Below are 20833 nucleotides of genomic sequence, written 5' to 3'. Positions count from 1 at the left end.
CAATATAATTTTTCCTTCCTCGTCAAGTTCTGGCAATATTGTTTGAATTGGGAGCTTGTCGCCTATAACCTTCTTTAAACATGAAACATGGAAAACTGGGTGCAATCGAGAAGCTGCAGGAAGCTCCAATTTGTATGCCATAGTACCAATCTTTTGCAACACCTTGTACGGACCATAATACTTTGGTGATAATTTATTATCCTTCTTAGCTTGCTTTAGGGACATTTGCTTATATGGTTGTAGCCGTAGGAATACCCAATCACCTACATCAAAACTTCTTTCACTGCGATGTTGATCTGCCTGTTGTTTCATTCTATTTTGTGCCAACACAGGTTATCCTTTAAGAGTTGGAGGACTTGTTGTTGATGTTCGATGTGATGTTCCACTGCCTGAACCTTAGAATTTTCTCTTAAATATGATGTGATGGATGGTGGTTGATACCCATAAAGTGCCATAAATGGGGTCATTTTTGTTGCTGTATGGAAGGAAGTGTTATACCACCATTCAGCCAGAGGCAACCATTTGACCCATTGTGTCTGTTTATCAGATACAAAGCAACGAAGATATCCTTCCAAACATTTGTTTACTATCTCAGTTTGCCCATCAGATTGAGGATGATAAGATGAGCTATGAGCTAACTGAGTACCAAGACAAGAAAATAATTCTGTCCAAAAATTTCCAGTGAAAATGGGATCTCTGTCACTTACAATAATCTTTGGGTTTCCATGTAGCTTTTGAACTGTTTCCATAAATGCAGTAGAAACTGTACTGGCTTTAAATGGATGTGATAATGCACAAAAGTGTGCATACTTGGTAAGTCTGTCAACTACCACCATGATGACACTCTTTCCCTCAGACTTGGGTAAACCTGTGATAAAATCCATTGAAACCTCCTCCCAACGTTGGCTTGGAATGGATAAAGGTTGTAATAGACCCGGTGTCTTAATTGTTTCAACTTTATTTTGTTGGCAAACCAAACATTCCGCCACAAACTTTTGAATATCTGATTTAAGGCCATCCCAAAAAAATTCCTTCTTAACCCTGTGGTAAGTTTTTAAAAATCCTGAGTGCCCTCCTAAGGGAGAAGTGTGCAATTCCATAAGAATCTTTTGTTTTAGCTGGGAATTCTTACAGAGGTATAAGCGATCTTTGTACCATAACGAATCATTTTGCCAGCTAAATGTATCAGAAGTACTGGAATCTTGTTGTAGCTTTCGAATAAGTGCCCACACTTCTTCGTCATTCTTCCATTCCTCCCTTGCTTCGTTTATCCAATCTGGTTGGATAATAGAAATGGCACACAACAATGCTTCCACATCCTCATCCTTTCTTGAGAGTGCATCTGCCACCACATTTTGCTTCCCTTTTTTGTAGATGATTTCAAAGTCATAACCCAACATCTTTGTGACCCACTTTTGTTGCTCTTCAGAGGATAATCTTTGTTCTAAAAAGTATTTAAGGCTATCATGATCCGTTTTTACCTTGAAGTGTCTTCCCATTAGGTAGGGTCGCCATTTCTTAAGTGCATGGAGTATTGCCAACATTTCCTTCTCATAAATAGCTTTGCTTAAAAACTTTCCCTTGATTGGACGACTTTCAAAAGCAATGGGTCTTTCATCTTGCATTAGAACAGCACCAATTCCATTTCCTGAAGCATCACATTCCACAATAAAGGTTTTTGTGAAGTCCGGTGTAGCTAAGACCGGTGCTTGGCACATTGCCTCTTTAAGATGTTCAAAGGCCTTTGTTGCTTCCGGAGTCCATGAAAATGAATCTTTCTTCAATAATGTTGTTAGAGGTGCTGCTATTCTCCCATAATTCTTAACAAACTTGCGATAATACCCTGTCAACCCAAGAAATCCTCGCAGATGCTTTATGGATGTGGGGATTTTCCATTCCTTAATGGCTTTAATTTTGCTAGGGTCTACCTTAACTCCTTCATGAGATACAATATGACCCAAATATTCCACCTCCTGGACTCCAAAGAAACATTTGGATCTTTTTGCATATAATTGTTTCTCCTCCAATAGTTGTAGCACCCTGTCAACATGTTCAACATGATCCTTCCAAGACTTGCTGTAGATTAGTATATCATCAAAAAATACTAACACAAATTTTCTAAGGAATGGTTTGAAAATTGAATTCATCAAACCTTGAAATGTTGAAGGTGCATTGGTAAGGCCAAAAGGCATGACCAAAAATTCATAATGACCCTCATGAGTTCTAAATGCCGTTTTCGGAATGTCTTCAATCTTCATTCTGATTTGATGATATCCCGAACGAAGATCCAACTTGGTGAAGTAAATTGATCCATGCAATTCATCCAGTAATTCATCAATGACAGGAATGGGGAACTTATCTTTAATAGTGAGCTTGTTGAGCTCCCTATAATCTGGACACATGCGCCATGATCCATCCTTCTTGTGCACCAATACTACTGGAGCTGAGAAAGAACTTTGACTCGGTTGAATTATACCAGCCTCTAGCATTTCTGCAACCATACGTTCAATTTCACTTTTTTGGACATAGGGATATCTGTACGGCCTGATGTTTGGAGGAACACTTCCTGGAATCAGATGAATAGCATGATCATGATCACGCATAGGTGGGAGACCTTTGGGAGTCTCAAATACCTTGGAATGATTGTCCAGGACTTTTTGGAGATCTGGAGAAATAGATGATTCCAATGTGGAAACATCTAGCGAACATAATTGTGCAATTACACCTCTTTGCTCCTTTTTTAGAAGCTTTGTCATGCCATTAGAGCTGATTATCTTTCCTGGTTTCCCTGCAATACCCCTTAATTCAACTTCCTTTCCTTCCATAGAAAATTTCATGAAAAGTTCTTGAAAATTAAAAGCTATTGTACCCAAGGATTGTAGCCATTGGACTCCTAGTACAACATCGCACCTCCCATTGGAATGGAAAGCATTGGGCTAGTCAATACATATTCTCCCATGGATAGCTTGATATTATGGCACTTTCCAGAGAAATTTATTGTTCCTCCATTTGCAATCATCACTTGACACTCTGGTGCTGGATATAGGAAGCAATTCAATTCTTTTGCTACCCTACAATGAATAAAATTGTGGGTGCTTCCTGAATCAATCAACACTATTACCTTTTTCTTCTTGATTTGTCCTTCTATCTTGATGGTTTGAGGAGTGGTAATTCCTGCCAATGCATTACAAGATATGGTCGGATTTATTTTTTCTTCATCTAGGCTTTGTTCCTGGAATATATCCTCTTCTTTTGACCTTTCTTGCTCCTTTTCTTCTTCCTCTTCACAATCTATGTAGAATAATTTCTTCTCAGCACACTTATGACCTTTTGTGTATTTGCTATCACAATTGTAACAAAGCCCTTTTGCTCTTTTTTCTTCCAATTGTTGTGGTGTCAACCTTGTAGGTTGTGGAAGACTAGGGGCAACAACACTTCCATCTTTATAGTTGTGAGTGGTATGCTTCCTAGTTGCCATAATTTTGCTTTCCATTTTTCTTGCTAACCTGAATGCCTTCTCTAATGAATCAGGTTCCCAAAGGCGAACATCATGTTGGATATTATCCTTTAAAGACCCTATGAACACATCAATCCTATGCTCCTCTGGAATATCTTTTACCCTTATGTTCAATTTTTGGAACTCCTCAATGTGCTCCATTATTGAACCCTTTTGTTTGAGACTTATCAATTGGCTAAAAAAAGTGTTGCTTTTTGTATCCTCATAATGTGCTATCAATTCTTCCGTAAAAATTGCCCAAGTGATAAATTGTTTACGAGAACAAAGCCATTGATACCATACAAACTGATTTGGTTCCAAATATACAGTTGCCATACGTACCTTTTGTGTGTTTTGCACATTATTGAGATCGAAGAATTGCTCCATCTGTAATATCCATGTGGCGGGATCCTTGCCATCAAACTTCCTCATATCGATTTTTGGAATATGGTGATTCTTTGATCCAACATTAGCGTCTATGGAATCATGATTAACATTTCTTTTGTTCTCATCATGAGTTTCCTTTACTACCTTTTCACCATTAGTAAGTATTTCTTGTAGAAAATTTGTCAAATCTGTCTTCAAATCTGCCATGCCTGTCTTCAAATTTGTGTTCAAATCTATCTTCAAATTGTCCATCTTAGCTTCCATGCCATTTATCTTAGCATCTGTTAACTTTTGTGAGCGTGACATTTGTTGCACTTGTTCTTGTAATTTTGATATATCATGTAGCATTTCTTCCTCTTCTTCATGAGTCATGCTAGAGCTTTCAGGTTCCTTACTAGGTGTTTGCATTTTCTTTCCTCGGGGCATCAGTTACCGATAATAATGCTCTACTATGCCCTTTGAATTCCTTCAAAATAAATTTTCAAACCAAGCTTAAGCAAAAATTTAAAAAAATCTACACACCTTTTTTCACTTTGTAGGAGCTCGATATTGCCTCTGATGTATCTCTGTACTTTCCAATCATCTAGTTCTGAATTTGTGACCTGTAGTAGCTCTCTGTGTCCTCTTTCCAATGCCACCAGTCTGATCCAAATTGGATTCTCCAAGAAAGAGTTATGCACAGTCTCCCAAGATGACCTGATTATAGACCTTTTCAGAAGAGCGAAGTTGTATGAAGTGCCACGTGTATAATTTTTGATATTTGGTTCTGAAAATGATATACAAAAAACTACAGTCCATCCTCTTTCTGTACCTTCTTACGAAATTTCAATCTGATTCCCAGAGAGAAAGTTATGACAATTTTCCCCAGGTCACCTGTTTTGAATGTAATTCAGGAGTCTGCAAAAAGACCAACTTCCTCAGATCATATCTCCGAAAATATCGCGCGAAAAGCTCTAAAATTCGGACCCAAGGTTCAGCACGATTTCTTCTCAAATGGGTTTTTTTTGCGACTTCTGAAATGTCACAGAAAAAAGTTATAGCTAAAATGCCACAATGACCTGTTTGGAGCAGCGAAACCCTAGAATCCAAAGCTCTGATACCAAATGTTATGAAACCAGCTCACAAAAAGATAGAAAAGAGAGATCCACACCTTATAATTCAGCCTCTTCGAGGGGGCAACCTCCTTTACATTACATAAATGAACAATTCTTGGATGATTCAAATGACAAAACCTCCTTTCTATATATAGGAGTCTAAGGAGTCACAATATATTCCAGCCGACTTAACACTAATAATATAAAGCCACAAAAATAACAATAGAGGGATTCTATGGGGCACAGAAATAACAATAAGGGGGTAATAGGGGCACAACAATATAAATAAGGGGTATAACTATAATAGTAATGGGGTAATCACTAGTATTATAGGGACCCAACAGAGATGGTTGGAAACTGAAGGCGGGAATTCAACTCTCCACCCAACCATAGCCAGTTGCACCATAGTCTTTCTTGTAGTTATCCACCCTTAAGCCAAATCCACGATTTGAGGGATTGTTATCTCAGGGATTTCAACTAGGTTCCACTGGGGTAATGCTCAACTTCATGAGTATGGGTTTGCTTTATAGGTGGTTTATCAATTGTATCTTATAAGAACCTATAACTCACTGTTAGGGTGGTTTATCATCTTAATTTGCAAGCACTAAGTGGCTTATCATGCTCCTCAACAAGCTCTTAGTAATTTTTCATCCCTTTCAACAAGTACCCCAATGGATTTCTACCCTGCATAGTGGTTTATCAACCTTATTGACAACCAATAAGTGGTTTATTAGCCTTCTCAGCAGGCACTTAATAGTTTATCAACCTTCTTGGAAAGCACTAAGTGGTTTATCAACCTTCTCAACAAGCACTTAGTGGCTTATCAACCCTATAACAAGCACTCGAGTGGTTTATCATATCTCTTGGTAAGCACTAAGTGGTTTATCAATCTTATTAGCAAGCACTTAGTGGTTTATCAACCCTTTTCAACAATAATTCATCACCCAATTTCTCCTTTGAGACTCCCACTAACATTTCATGCTTGGAAACCACAGTCCAACATTTTCCTTGCATTGAAACTAGGAATCACATCCCATCAATCTGAGTAGGATTTCTTAGGAGCACCGCTCCTTACTCTCGCACTCAGTCTTGTCTTCTCTCCATATTTTTCTATCTCTATCTATTCAATGTTCTGGTCCTACTTGAATCTTTTGTTTAGTTTTATTCTCCTTCTTTTTTGATTACCTCTCTTCTTTTCCTTTAGGCTCTTCATGGCCCCCCACATGGGACTATTTGTTTCCCATCCCATTCATGTCATGGAAGTGGGGAAACGTGGTCATATCCTCTACCCTGTCATTTCTTGCTAGTTGTTTGGTTATGGGCATTCAACTACACTAGCCAACATAACTCACAACTCTCCCTTAGATTATGGATCCATCTGTCCCACTTTTTAGACCAACCAAATATAAAATTTATTTATAGTTACAATCATCATTTATCATTACAAAATAAGTGGCTGGAACAGGGGTCTAATGATTTGGTGTTTTCTTTATTCTTGTAAATGGCTCACATTCATTAACCTTTTCTCCCTCAAGAGGCTTCATGAAGTGGGACCCTCATTCAACCTTACTTTTTGTTCTCATGGTAGAAGGTACATGTCACTCTTTGAAGGCCATCACAAAATCATCACAAATCATAGGATTTGAATTTTTTAATTACAATTTGTCAACCATTCATAGAAAAGTTGTGGACAACACAATACTTATGGGGGTTCCCTCTATTGTAGAAGCACAATATTTCGAGAAAACCATCATGTAGGCCTCATGCACCTTTATTAATGAAGGTAAGTTCAAATTATTTTTATTCTCATTAGCATTTATATCAACATTTCTAGAATTTTGGGTTTTCAAAGAAGCTCCCTTCTGTCCAAATATTTAAGAGCTCCCTTGAGTACTAACACTTTATGTGGAACATCATGGGAGGACCTCCTTCTATAAATGTAATCAAAACTATCTAGTTGGAACTTCCACTCCCTTAACCTTGTAGGTCATCTAGTTCTTTTGAAATTTGTCCTTCAAGCAATGCCCCTGTACCTTCTCTCTTCCTTGGTAGTTCCAAAATTAAGTCTCAAAGTTACAAGAAATATTCAATGCATTTTTCTTTGGGAGGGTTCTTGAAAGAAATAAAATGAAAGATTGCATCCGGGGACAAACTCTACCTTCATAAGCTATCAGAGTGATTGGGCCTGAGGGATCTAGAAGCCTTAAGTGCTACTTTAAGGAAAAATACTTGTGGTGATCGCTCCATAGTGGTCAAATGTTTTGTGGAAAATTTTGGTGAAGAAAATATGGAAGAAAAATCATTGAACAAGAAATTATCAAAAGGATGGCACAATCCCTAGATCCTCCATATGGAATGAGGCATAGAAAAGTAAACACCTTATTCAATAGCTTAGTTTCAAGGAAGTTTGAAAAGGGCATTTCGTGCTCTTATAGAAAGATTCATGGTAGAAACTTCCTAGCTAGTAAGACCAACCATAATACCTTTCTCTTCGAGCAGTCATGGAAAATCATAAAAAAACTAAGCTATATCAATATTGGGCTCCCATGTGCCCAAAAGACATATGGTGTCAATGGATTTTGAAAAGATATTGGCCTCCCATCCTAGAAAATCTTAATTGGGACAACTTTTGCTAGAGAGATATTTTGTAACGAAAAATAAAATTCAATGAGGGGAATGACAAACTACATTGGGGATAGCTTCAAGGGGAAACTTCTAATCTTAAGGAAGCTTATAGTCTATCTGCTAGACATGAGGCACTGGAAAATAATGTAATTTTGTAGAAAATATGGAAACAAAACCTATGTCCAAAAGTCTCAACTTTTGTACGGTTTATGGGAAGAGGAAAAAGCTCTCACTTGGGAAATATTGACCAAAAGAGGCTTTCATGGACCTTTTTATTGTCATATTTAGACAACCCGAGGAAATTGTTGAACACTTACTAAACCAATTTCATTTCTATAATATCTCTAAGACTAGGGGGAAATGACCTTCAAACAAGTGGATCGAACTTGGTATAGCCTAACTAACAATATTACAAATTAAAGGTCTTATGCTTTCACCAATCCCATACCAAATGGAGTATGGGAACTCTTTCTTGGTTTTCTACTTTGGGAATTATATAAATAATGGACGAGAAGTATTTTCAAAAAACACAACAACTGAAATCACTGATCTACATGAATGAATTAAAAATTATATAAATGAGTCAGTCTTAATCTTCCCTTGGTTTGAACGAGATAACCAATGAAGAAGCCATACTACTTATATTTGATATCAAATTTGGTGCAACCTTAGGTCTGAAAAATTTGAGGAAATCAAGCTCTAATTTCCCTCATAGATGGGTCTTGACCTTTTTGGGACTTTATAAAGCTAAATTTAGATGGGGCCTCAAAAGGAAACCCTAGTATGGCAGGCTATGGATCGCTTTCCAAGAATTACAAAGGATAAGTCATTTGGATTTAGGCAAGCTCTTTAGGTATTGAAAGCAACAATGTAACAGATGCCACCGCCCTAGAGTATGGTATTTAGATAGTAGTTAGAAAAGGATTCTCTCACCTTATTGTTGAAGGGGATTGTTAGATAATTATTCACATGCTTAGGAAAGTGTAGTTTGGTTCTACAATCAATAAAATCTCCACCACCTAGAGACTAGAAAGTGGATTGAAGAGAATCCAAGCTCTCCCCCCAAGAATCATTTCTATAATACCCTAACATGTTAGGTACAATGGAAACAAAATCATGGATAAGCTTACTAATAAGGGAGTCATAATAATAGACAATACCCTAGAGAAAAAGTGGTCATCAACAAACTCTGACCTAGTAATTATGTAGTGATCATTGGTAGCACAAGAGGACTATCAACCCCTGGATGTGGTGAACAAGTATGGGCACTCTTTTCCACCCCTTGACCTTAGTAGCCATTTTAAGGCATACAAGGGATCTCCACTACCTGTCCCACATGCAAGTTATGATTAGAAAAGAGGTTTACTGTGGAAGGTGGCTAGTACTTAGACCATTTATGGAAATAATTGAGAACTACCACCATCGCCATTATTCTCCAATCTTTGATAATGTTACCTTGGCTCCAAATATCCTTTAGTTGTGTGGAATGGATGAATGAATAATTATAGTGATGCATGAGTTCCTCGAATAAGCGTGGGAGGTATTTTATGACAATTCTTTCACATATTATTTGTGTTAGTTCGTGGTAGACAAAGGCTAGATTTCTTATCACTCTCAACCCTTGTCACCTACACATTTCTCTTCTTGACTTTGGTTTTTGGCTCTATGTTGGTTCAAATATGTATAGGAAGACATATCATGTTGAGAGGAAGATATTCATCCACTACACATCGAGGAAAAGATGGCTTATTTGGTTTTAGGGGTAAACAAAGGAGAAAATCCACTTGGGGAGGACTTCTTGGCATATACTTTTCACGATTTCAAGAGAAAGGTCGAGAATCTACCAACACCTTCTAGGATAAATTCCCACCCCTCCCCACCCTGCAAATGTGACACCCATTTCATTGCCCCAAATTTTGTAATGTAAGTAAGAACATATAATATTGGGGTGCCAACATTGATGCTATGATGTAAAACTCTATTATCTGATGTAATGTGTATTTTTATTAATAAAAATGCTAGAGTTGAAGAAAGGGGACAACCAAAAAATTATGATACCTTTGGAGGGGGGGCTTGACTTAAGAGGAAAATATACCTTGGGTGAATATTTCCCTTTGATCTAATGGCTAGTCTTCTTAAGAAGCTGAAAGGTTGGGAAGATGAAGGGTAAGGGTGTGATTATAAAAATAATATGGAGGAGAAATCAAGGGTTTCTTCTTCTTGGTTCTTAACATCATAGTTTTTCTCTCTTCTATTGCTTTCTCATACATCTCTCTCTCTCTCAAAATTAAAACTGGAAAAAGGATTAGTGAAAAAACCCATAGTAGTATAGACCTTATGACTATTTAAGAGGTGTGAGTGAAAACTTATGTGAAAGGAAATGAATGTGTTGCAATGCTTTTTATTTAAACTAGATGGATTTGAGGACTGGAAATGGTCCTAGTTATGTATGACACATAGAGAACTAAAGAGGGGAAGGTCAAGGGACTGTAGAGATCAGAGAAGGAATCCCTTGTGTTGTGAAAACATGCATGGTCTTTTTGTGAATGTGAGCTTGGTCAAAGATGGAAAGGATGATCACATAATTTTCCAATGTGTGTGAAGGAGAATCACCTTCACTTTTGGTGTTAAAATATGGTCTGAATATGAGTGTATGAAATACCCATAAGTTAATTTCTCCTCAAGGCATCAAGATCTGGCATAGGTGTCCAAGTACGAGAAAAATTACAGCAAAACTAAGCCTAAGGGTGGGGTGGAATATGGCTCACCCTACTTCAGTTTCCAACATTTTGTTGGTTATGATAGTAAAGTATGAATTCAGATAAGTGTAGTGGGTTTGTATTCACTTGGTTGTGGAATTTAAATGAATTGGGATGCATGATAATTTTTGTAATTTCATGCCTTCCTTGTTAATTTCATGCTACATTTTCTTTTATTTCATTTACAAGATGTATGTCCCAACATTTTCCTCTGATTTAAATAATCAAAGTAAGATTTTTGGGGTCATTCTTGTAGTTTAAAGGTGGAAGCCAAAATATGATTTATGGGGTATATAGGTCATATTGGAATTTTTTCTACAACTTTTTCTTGGAGAGGTTTGAGAGGCTGAAAATTGGACCATATTGAGGGGAAATATCACTGAATGGATGGTTCAATTTTTAAATCTTGGTTCGCTATATTTTAGGAGAAATTATTTGAGGAAGTTGGAGCAGCAGGAAAATTTTAAGGATGGAAAATTTTCTTGAAGTTTAAAACATTGGCGAATCTCACTAATCCCTAATATGCAAATTATAAATGTTTATTGATATATTTGTAAAATTAATCAAATTTATAATTATTTTATATATAGTCTCTATATAATGTTGGCGATTTTTAAGGTAAAATAATTTTATATTCTAAAATTTGGGCGAATCGTCTTTTATAAAATTGGAAATTGGCGAATCTTTTTTGTGGAAAAATCATGGAAAATTAGCCCACTGGGCGAACATTAGCCCCTAAAATTTTCCATGGTTGGGCTTCCTGATTTTTTCTAAAAACATGCTTCAAATAGGTCAGCTTTGCATTCTTGCTATAGCTTTCTTTATGAGATGTTCCAAACCCTAAAACTCGGAGGAGGCAGAGAAGATATCTAAAGGAACTTATGGTACAAGTTTTTGATATTGGATTCCTATAATTTAGGGTATATGCCATGAGGAAGTTGGGTCTCTTGAACGCTCCAATGATTTGCATGCAAACTTTTGAAGAAATGGCTAAATGGTTTCATTATTGATTGCATAAAAAGTGTTTAATAAAATACCTCAAAGACAAAAAACAAAAAATTCCCTGATTGAGTGGTATATTTCAATAAGGTATGTGACAAAGTGGTATCAGAGCTTATTGTCAAGATATTAAAAAGAAAAAGAAAAATTTGGGTACCCCATAACCTCTGTAAATCATTGAGGGAACTGGGTATGTGACACCCTATATCAAAAAATAAACTAAGACCAATGAGCACAAAATTCAGAGGGATTGTGGAGTGATTTATGACTAGGATATTAATGTTGAATTAGGGAATTGGATTCCCAATATAAGGAACACCAGGGTGAGAGAAAAAAATATTGGAAGAATATAGACCTATATTGGCATATGAAAATAATATTAAGGAAGTTGGTAATGGAGAGGATTGAAGATTAAGAAGAAATTTTGCTTCAACTGGACGAAATTCAACTACAATTGAAGGACCATCTCATTTAGAGAAACATCCATGCAACTTAGTGTTGCTATAAGGTTGTAAAATCATGTGGATCATCCCCTCAATTTGGTGTAGACAACTGCATAATAAATTATTCTTTTATCTTTTTTTATTTATTTAGTCTATTCAAATTTGTAATAGATAGGGTTTATGTCTTTTTTTGGCTAGTTAGTAACTTCTTTGAACTTTCAAAATTCTCTTAATATGTCATGATTTTGATATTGAACTTGCTTTAGACATTATAGGTGAGAAAACTGTTCCAATGTTGTTGGTTTACATTCCCAAGTGGTAGGCTAGTAACACTTGTAATTTTGTATATTTTTGCTATCTAATTTCTAATGGAACTTTAACTTACAAAAAAAATGTATGGTATCCTAAAATTATTAATGATATATGAGATGAAAAGTGATAATATTGAGAAAGATAAATGATATATAACATTTTTTATATTGTTAAAATTGACAATTTTTGAGATTTTGTTTATAACATTGAAAAAAAACCATTAAAAAAAATAAACATTTTATAAAAAATGAACACATATGAAAAACAACATTTTGAAAAAAAAGGTTAATACTTATAGATAAAAAAATTCAAAATGTTAGAAAACTACCTTAAGTAAAAGATGGTGTCACTAGTGCATTCTTTTTAGGTTGATAATTACATTAGTTAAGAATGGATAATGGAGATGAATATGTTTACAACAAATTTACAACTCAATATCCATATAAACTACAACAACGGTTTTTGTTATAGCTCAAAAAACCACCCTTAGGGTCATGAAGAAAGCCACATCCTTTGCCAAGGCAGAGGATCAAGTTGTTACTGGTGAAACATAAAAAAACAAGTGTTTTTAGGGATCAACGCTCCTACCAAGTGTTAGGGACCAAACCTGAAGGTCCAACAATGCTCCCTCCTAGTGTTGGGGATTGAAAAAGAAGGCCATCAATGCCCTCTCTGCACTAAAGCTCTGAAACAATGCAGAAATTTGACTGGATAAGCTTAGATTTGGTCGAAATTAACAATTTTGGTTAAAATAATTATTGTTTATTAAAATAATGATTTTTTTGGTCTATCTTAATCATCGCCTTAACACAGTGAATAAAATGTCTAGGTGCAATGGAGGCCAATCACGAGAAGCTCTATATAAACGAAGCTCTTCACTAGTCATAGGAGGAAGAAATGCACTTATGTCAAAATGCTACCAAAGTTGTGACCACGATAAACTTGTGCATCCATACCAGTGAGAATAGAGGTTAGGAAGAACCAAGGGAAAAGGCTTGGAGGACTCATTGATGTACTCAAATTCAAACAAAGAGCAATTGTAACGATGATTTTCCCCATTATTTGTGTCTCATTATCTACTGTATTTGATGTGATTGATATATTATGCTTGACACTAATATTATTTTGTAGGAAGATCATATTGGTTTCTTTCTTTGTGTGCAGGTAATCTAGGAGATTTTTTTAAAGCAAAGATCTCGAAGGAGATCTTCCTAGAGTTGGCATCGTCAAATAGAGTCAAGGATCTAGCATTAAAAGGTATGTCTACTACCTTCTTCTTATGAATCTAAAAGTGCTTGGGATTGTCTAGTTGAATTTGTCTAACTTCTTCATTCTCACACACCTTCTAGGAAAGATTTGGGAAAATCTTGTTGGGATTAAAGTAACCTACTACTGTAGGCAAAATTCTCTCTCAAACATAAATGTTGACTCTGCTAGGGATATCCTAGTAAGTCAAATTTTTAATCCTATTGTACTTTATTTTCCTTAGGGTTTTTTAGTTTCCTTGATGTTTTACAGTGGTCATTAGTCATCTAAGAAGCTTAGTTTCAAAACCCCAAATCCTGAAAACTCATGGATCTAATATTTTCCCCTCTGTTTTGCACTTGCAGTTTAGACCAAGGTGTTGATAGCCCCTTATTTCAGTCTACATAACTATCGGGGAGTGTTGATAGCCTCTCTATTTCAGTTAGGCCTTCTCTGACAGAATGTTGAAGGCTATTTTCCTTGAAAATTGAGGGGTTAAGCTCAAATCTAGAAGGGGGATTTTGCATCTTTGCAAACCCTACTAGGTGGTGTTTCGAATCTGAAGTTTTTGACTTAGATCATTTCCTTTTTACTGAGTTTACATGCAATTTTGTGAGCTTAGTTACCTGATTAGAGTTTAATCCTTCATCTCAGGTTTTGATTCTTTTTAAGAAAATTGGTGTTCAGATACCTCTTTGGCATCATTATATTGAAAAAACTACATTAATTGTCTTCTTTTAGCTTGATTACTTGATTGAAAACTCATTTTTTCAAATCTCAGTGCATTCTTGTGGGTAGATATAGGATTTATTTATTTAGGGTAGTCTTTCTTGGTTTCCTTTTGCTTCTTTTGCTACCATTTTTAAAGTTTATTTTCTATTTTTTATGATAGGATCAAAGTGTTAAATGAGAGAGAAATGAGGGACATGTGCATGTTTTCATTCTAAAAAGAAAAGATCTCTTCTGTACTCTAGGTAGAATTCATCGAAACTAATATTTTGCACTTGCATATATTTGCATGGTTTCTTTGAATCAGTTGGGTCACAACATCATTTTAGTTTTTCAATCACCCTTGAATTAATGAACAACCATTAAAGTTTATGCACTTAATAAAATTATTTCAATAATTTTTTATTTCCTTGGTAGCGAACCAACAATAGATAGGCTAGGGTCTTGGGATAGGGGAGTGAATTCCCCAAGACCATAAAAAAAACATAACATTTGAGATAGGATGTGTAAATCCACTTTCAATGATATAGTTTGGGAAGCCCTTCTAAAGCAAGCGTTAAGCACTAGGATACATTGGGACCTTTAGAGTGAACTCCCAACTCTGTTTGGAATTGGCGGAAGTTATATCTGGGAACTGTATCATATTTTTGGGGGTGTCCTTTGGGAGGATTCGAGCTCATTACCATAGCCTTACGTGTAGTTCTAGTTGATGACTATCCCCCCAAGGTGTGTTGTTTTTGGTGGTGATCTCACTAGTATTTCTTAGGATACTATCACGGGTGAGGGCGAGGGTGCTGGTCCTTGTTGTACATGGGGAAAATTTTAGGTAGACTCACTCGGTCCTCCTGGGGGTGTGGTCTAAAACTCATAAGAGAACTTGGTCCCGGGTTGAATCATTAAGCAGGTACCTGTTATAACTATCTTAATCATTTCTGCACCACTAACCTGTGCATTTATTAAATAGGCTCCAGTGGTGGGAGGATCTCTTTTCCACTCTGGTTTGCAAATTTACGATCTTTTCAGTGTGTGCTATTTTTTCTTTGTATCTAGTGGCCTTAGGAATTTTATTCATTCACACTTGTGTTGCATTTGGCTGCCACGATGACAGGTTTTCATTTGCATCATTCTCGTAGACTTGTGGCCCTTCTCCCCTATGATGTGGGTCTATCTCCTCGTATATGTAGACTTAATTATAACATAGGTACATTTGTGTCTTGAGTTAATTTGGGTGCCACTCAGAGGCCTGAACCTTCTGTTCATCTATTGGTTGACCCTAGTTCACCACATCATCATCATACCTCTAAACCCATCTCATTAGGTGGGGGTGTTGACTTACCTGGATCTTCACATAGTCCCTTACCTGAGTCATTCATGGATAATGTTAATAATTTTGTGTTGGAACCCGTTGTGTCCATACCTTTAGTGATTGATGGTCTTCTAGAGGTCATGTCCACATCCATACCTTTGACCACAAATCCCTTCCACACCACATCCTTTTATGACTCTTTTTCCTCATTTTTGTATAATCTTAGTGGAATTTTGTCACTTGGCACATCCATTACAGGTGCCTCCACATCAATGACCTTTACCTATCCATTCACAATGAGTGGAGGTTCTAGTTCCATTGCATCTAGTATCCCTATGTCTAATGTTGGAGGGTCTAGCTTCCCTTTCACATCTGGTTTCATGGGCCCCATGATGGATTATGGTATCTCAGTAGGAAGTACAAAAATACCAAATAATGGGTTTCCATTTGGTTGGAATCCTTTCAATGTAGCCATGCCATCCTTTAGCAGCACTGGAGGTGCATTCATTTCTAGTGGGTTCAATAATCCTCTTAGGAGTCAATCAATTGGAGGATCTATGTTCCAGGGTCACATCTCTGATCCTTGGAATGCCTTTAGGGGGACAAACACTTTTTACATGTATAATCCATGGGGTCCTAATCCCGTCAATAACCCCTTTGGACCCCATTATGGTCCAGGAGCTCAACAACATCTTGGAAATCATTTTTCCGCTGGGGCCACTTACCTTGACAAAATTAACCAATCTCAAGTTTACTTGGGCACCAAAGCTAAAAAATCTATCCAACCCACCATTTTCAATAGATATCATATTGGAAACAACGCTATGGGGGGAGCATATCCAACACTTGGGTACCAAGGGGCCTCTAACCCCTCCCCAACTTCATTCACATCTCCTTTATTAATAACTCTTTCTTTGTTTCATCTTTCTAAGTTAATGAATGACCCCATCCGAAATAATATTTCATGGCCACTTGTTCCACATAAGAATTAATTCTTAAATTCAATGGTAAGCCTCGAGAAGCCCCTGTGGCCCATATCACCACTTATCATTTGTGGTGTTCATCTAATTCTTTTATGGATGATAATGTGAAGTTTCATATTTTTCAACGGATAAATGAAAATGTTTCCAAGTGGTATATTTCTATCAAATCTATTGCTAATGATACTTTCCTATCTGTTGTAGCTGCTACAAAAATCCCAAAATTTGACCCTTTCAAAATTTTGAAGCCTTCGTTATTAGACTTCTATCCTCTATCTCCACCTTAACGAGTCTTCGCATCCTGGAAGTGGGTCAAGTCTTCCTTAAGAACCTAAGAAAATCTCAAGTTATAAATTATAAAGTGTGACTCTCTTAAGGTCGTAAGTAAAAAAAAGACCTTACTTAAGTTGTGCCCTACGACCTCCTTTCCAAGCATACTCTATTAATCCAAGTCTCCAAGTCACAAAATCATGGGGTTGCACCAACTCACAGAATTCTAAAATCAATGACGTTGTGCCCTGATGACCTGCGACCTACACTGATGACCAAGCATAGATGCCAGGTCGCATAGTTACCATGTAACTGACCTCCAATTCTGCGACTCAATCTTCCTTGCGACCTAAGGAAAATTTAAACCTTCGAAGTCGCATGATCACTAGGTCACATACCTATTAAGCCTCACCTTTATAACCTCCCTTTTTATGTGACCTCGCAACCTCCCTGAACCTCGCATGTGTGACCAATTTATTTATACACCCTCCTCGCTCATTGTTCAATCGTTGAGATGATTGGATTGCTCGAGGTATAGGAAATCGACGACTACGTAGGTTCGCAACTCCTCTCTCTAGGTAGGCATCTTTTCACTTCCCTTGTAATCATTCTTCCTGCCATGATTCTGTTTCTACCCATGAACTCTACATTTTCCCCTCATTTAGGATTTAACTACCTCTTTGGGCCATTTCCAAGCCATTTCACCCTAAAAGCCTCCAAACTCTTTAACCATCTGCTTGGCATCCCATTTCTCAAGCACTAAGTCCCATTTGAAGCACATCTCCCCTTCTCTCAATTGCCTATGATTCCCAAGTTCCCGTGAGGCTGAATTTCCCATCTCAAGCAATAGAATTTATGTCTAGCCACCAAAGGAACAAAGTCATGCTTCAAAAGAACATGATAGGGTCCAAACCGCGACCTCACGACTTAATCGATCCATGACCTTGAAATATAGCTACCCTGCAACCTTCTGACTGCACCTACCCAACGACCCTGCAACTGCACCTGACTTGACCTAGCGACTTCCGACTCTATTTAGCAGTCTAGTCGCCAAGTCTCTATTTTTCTTCCCTTAGGTTTCATGACCATATATCTGTGTGACCTGCTACTTAACCTTCAAACAAAGTTCTAAGTTCAATTTTCTCATCTTATCCACCATATTTTGAAGCTTGGTTTAAGGTCATTCTTCCCATATTTCTCATCTTGGGATTACTTGTTTGAAATGCCAGGTGACACTGATATTGATTGTATATCAATATCATATTTCTATGGAGAGATGGTGCTTCTAGTGGTCAAGTCTTCCCACAAAAGTCCTGAGAGCAGCATCCAAGAAGTTATGGAGGGACCACCACCACCAATCTACGGGGAAATGACATGCAACATTAAGAAGACCACTAGGCTCTCATGGTATAACATATATTTTGAGTTATCTAAGAAAAAAAATTCCCTAGAACCAGGAGGACTTCAAAGTATATATTAATATCAAGAGGTCATGGCTTCATAAAGTAGCCATGCATCCACCAGTATTTCCATGTGAAAAAACCATCAACTAGATACTACATAATATAGATACATAATGATGGGTTATAAGGAGCCACATAAGTGAAGCTTTTGCTTCTTTTACTGTTGCAGACATTGCTTCCTACTATAGGCTACCAAAGAAAGAGGAGACCTTCAACACTAGATGGATGTTATATTTCCAGATGTCAACTAAAGATATCCTAAAATCATGGTGGCAAGAACCCTCCAAGTTCTGGGTCAAGGCTGATCAGATTTACAGAACAGAGGGCCTTAGGAAGGTCTACTAACTTATGGAAGCAATGATGAACCATTTATATGGCAAGTTGGATATTGACACCTTCCTTGGGACTTGGGTAGCTATCATGTACACGGTGGCTACTAGGGGAACTATTTTCAATTGGTCAAGCATTCTAGCTTCAACTCTGAAGACCAATACATAGGCAGCTAAGAACCTACAGAAGGACTAATCATCAGAATTTTATATGGCATCACACCCCTTGGATGCAGTGTGTGCAAGATGTTTTTTTGAGGACTGGAGCTACAACTAGACCCCTAAGGTAGCGAAGGCTATGCACCTTCATTACAAGTTCTTATGGGATCCATGATATAAGAATATGCATGAAATCACTTCCAATTCATTCATCATTATGTTGTACCCATTTCTCTTTGGAGATGATGCTCCATGCATGTATGAGAGAGCTAGGGAAATAATAATTAGAGTGGTTGATTGGTTTCCCATTGCAGAAGGAACCTTCATCATAGTTTTTGGCTCATATAAGCCTCCTCATGCTCTCCCCATGTTGGTGACAGATAGGCTTCTCTTGTAGGAGGTTTGCTATCAAATGAACATGAGCTTCTCTAAAAAATTAAAAAAAGATTAGTAATAGCCTTGGCCAACTTTGCCTTTGACTATTGGAGCATACACCCTTGAGAGTTTTAAAGAAGCTGAAACAGAAGTTGAAGAAATGAAAGGATACTAATTTTTGGATTTGAGTCACCGCATATATGACCCAAGAGGGATTGTGGCATCCCATTGCAAGAAAGAATGTTTCAATTGGTTGTACGCTCATAGTAGGAATTTCCATGAAGATAAAGTCTGAAATTGGTATAATGCTACCAGGGAGTTAGGGCCAAGTGAACAGAAGGAAAATGAGGATGAGCAGGCTGAACAATCTCAAGAAAACACAAGCCTACATGACAGAAAACCACGCTTAAAAGAAAGAAAGGGTAACAAAAGACAAGGGGAATGTAGAAAAGGATTAAAAGAAATGAATAGGAGGAGCCATAAGATGAGAAAGAGGGGGATGAGGATGAAGAAACCCTGGAGGAAATAAATGCAGGTCTTACCAAGAAAAAGCAGGAGATAAGGAGAAAAAGGGAAGAGGATATGAGACAATCATAGAAGTTAGGAGGCCAACAACCCGAGGATATCCAACAACAACATCATGAAGAGGAAAGGGGGAGGAATCAGGAGGAGGAAGAACAAATGAAGAGGAGGAAAAATAAAGAAAGGTATAGGATGCCAGGCAAAAGAAATAAGAAAAATACAAGAAAAGGAACAGCCAAAGAGAAAGAAAAAGGAAGAAGAAGAGCTCAGAAGAAAACAGGAGGAAGAGGAAAGATAGAATAAAAGAGTTGAAGAAGAACATAAGAGAAATTCCGAAGAAGGTAAAAGGAATTAGGAAGAAGAGGAAATGAAGAAGCAACAAGAAGAGACTAGTAAGAAAGCTGAGCTCGATATCCATCAACAACAACAAGAATAAAAGATGCAAATTGAACTTCCTGCGGTGGATGTCCCTCCATCTTGCACCCCAATTACCGGCTGAAACCTGATGCTTAAAGAAGTGGGAATTCTAGTTGAAGACGAGGAGGAGGTACTAAATCTTACTAGATTGACTCTTGGTTAGGTCAACTGCAAGATTATGTAGGAGATAAGAAAATATTATGCCAGGAATCCTACCAAACCTTTATCAACATCTACAGAGAAGGAGATTGTCCTGGATACCACTTTGAACCCTAAGATGATTTCTTCTGCCAAGACTGCCTTTGTGGCTGCGACAAAGCTAAATGTGAGCAGGATGAATAAAAAAATTGCAGAACTTCAAGGAAAGATCTATGCTTCTAAGAAAAGAGCTGCGAAAACAAAAGAAGATAGAAGGAGGGTAGCAGAAGTGAATAAAGATCTACGTCTAGCCCACTCAAGCACAAAAGTTACAAGCATCCATCGAAGAAGAGTAGAAAATTTATAGGAATCCATGACTATAGTCTATGAAAATATGTCAAAGGTGCATAAGATTGTATCACTCTCTCTAGTCATACAAGCTGAGACCGAGGAGAATACAATCATGCTAAAACAAGCCACCATAGCGATCAACAACATATGTGAGTGGGCTGCCAAATATTCAAATGCGCCAACAACTCTCCCTATGAAAGATTGGATAACTGCCCAAAATGACAAAGTCCAAATGCGTATCAAGATCCAATCATGGGACAAGTTAGCAAAGGATGTGGACCAAGTTATGGCCTCGTATAAACATTTTCTCAGTGGATTAGAATCGATGGTTGAGGTACACAAAATCCCTTCTATCAGAGCAGTCGGGGAAGTGAGGAATCGAGAAGAAGTTCTCCAAGAAATCCAGGCATTTCTCAATCCTCTCAAACATGCCT

This window comes from Pinus tabuliformis, chromosome 8 (assembly GCF_031772625.1).
Source record: "Pinus tabuliformis cultivar Carrire ecotype Pingquan chromosome 8, CPIR1, whole genome shotgun sequence".
Lineage (NCBI taxonomy): Eukaryota > Viridiplantae > Streptophyta > Pinopsida > Pinales > Pinaceae > Pinus > Pinus tabuliformis.
Note: the sequence above shows the minus strand (reverse complement) of the source record.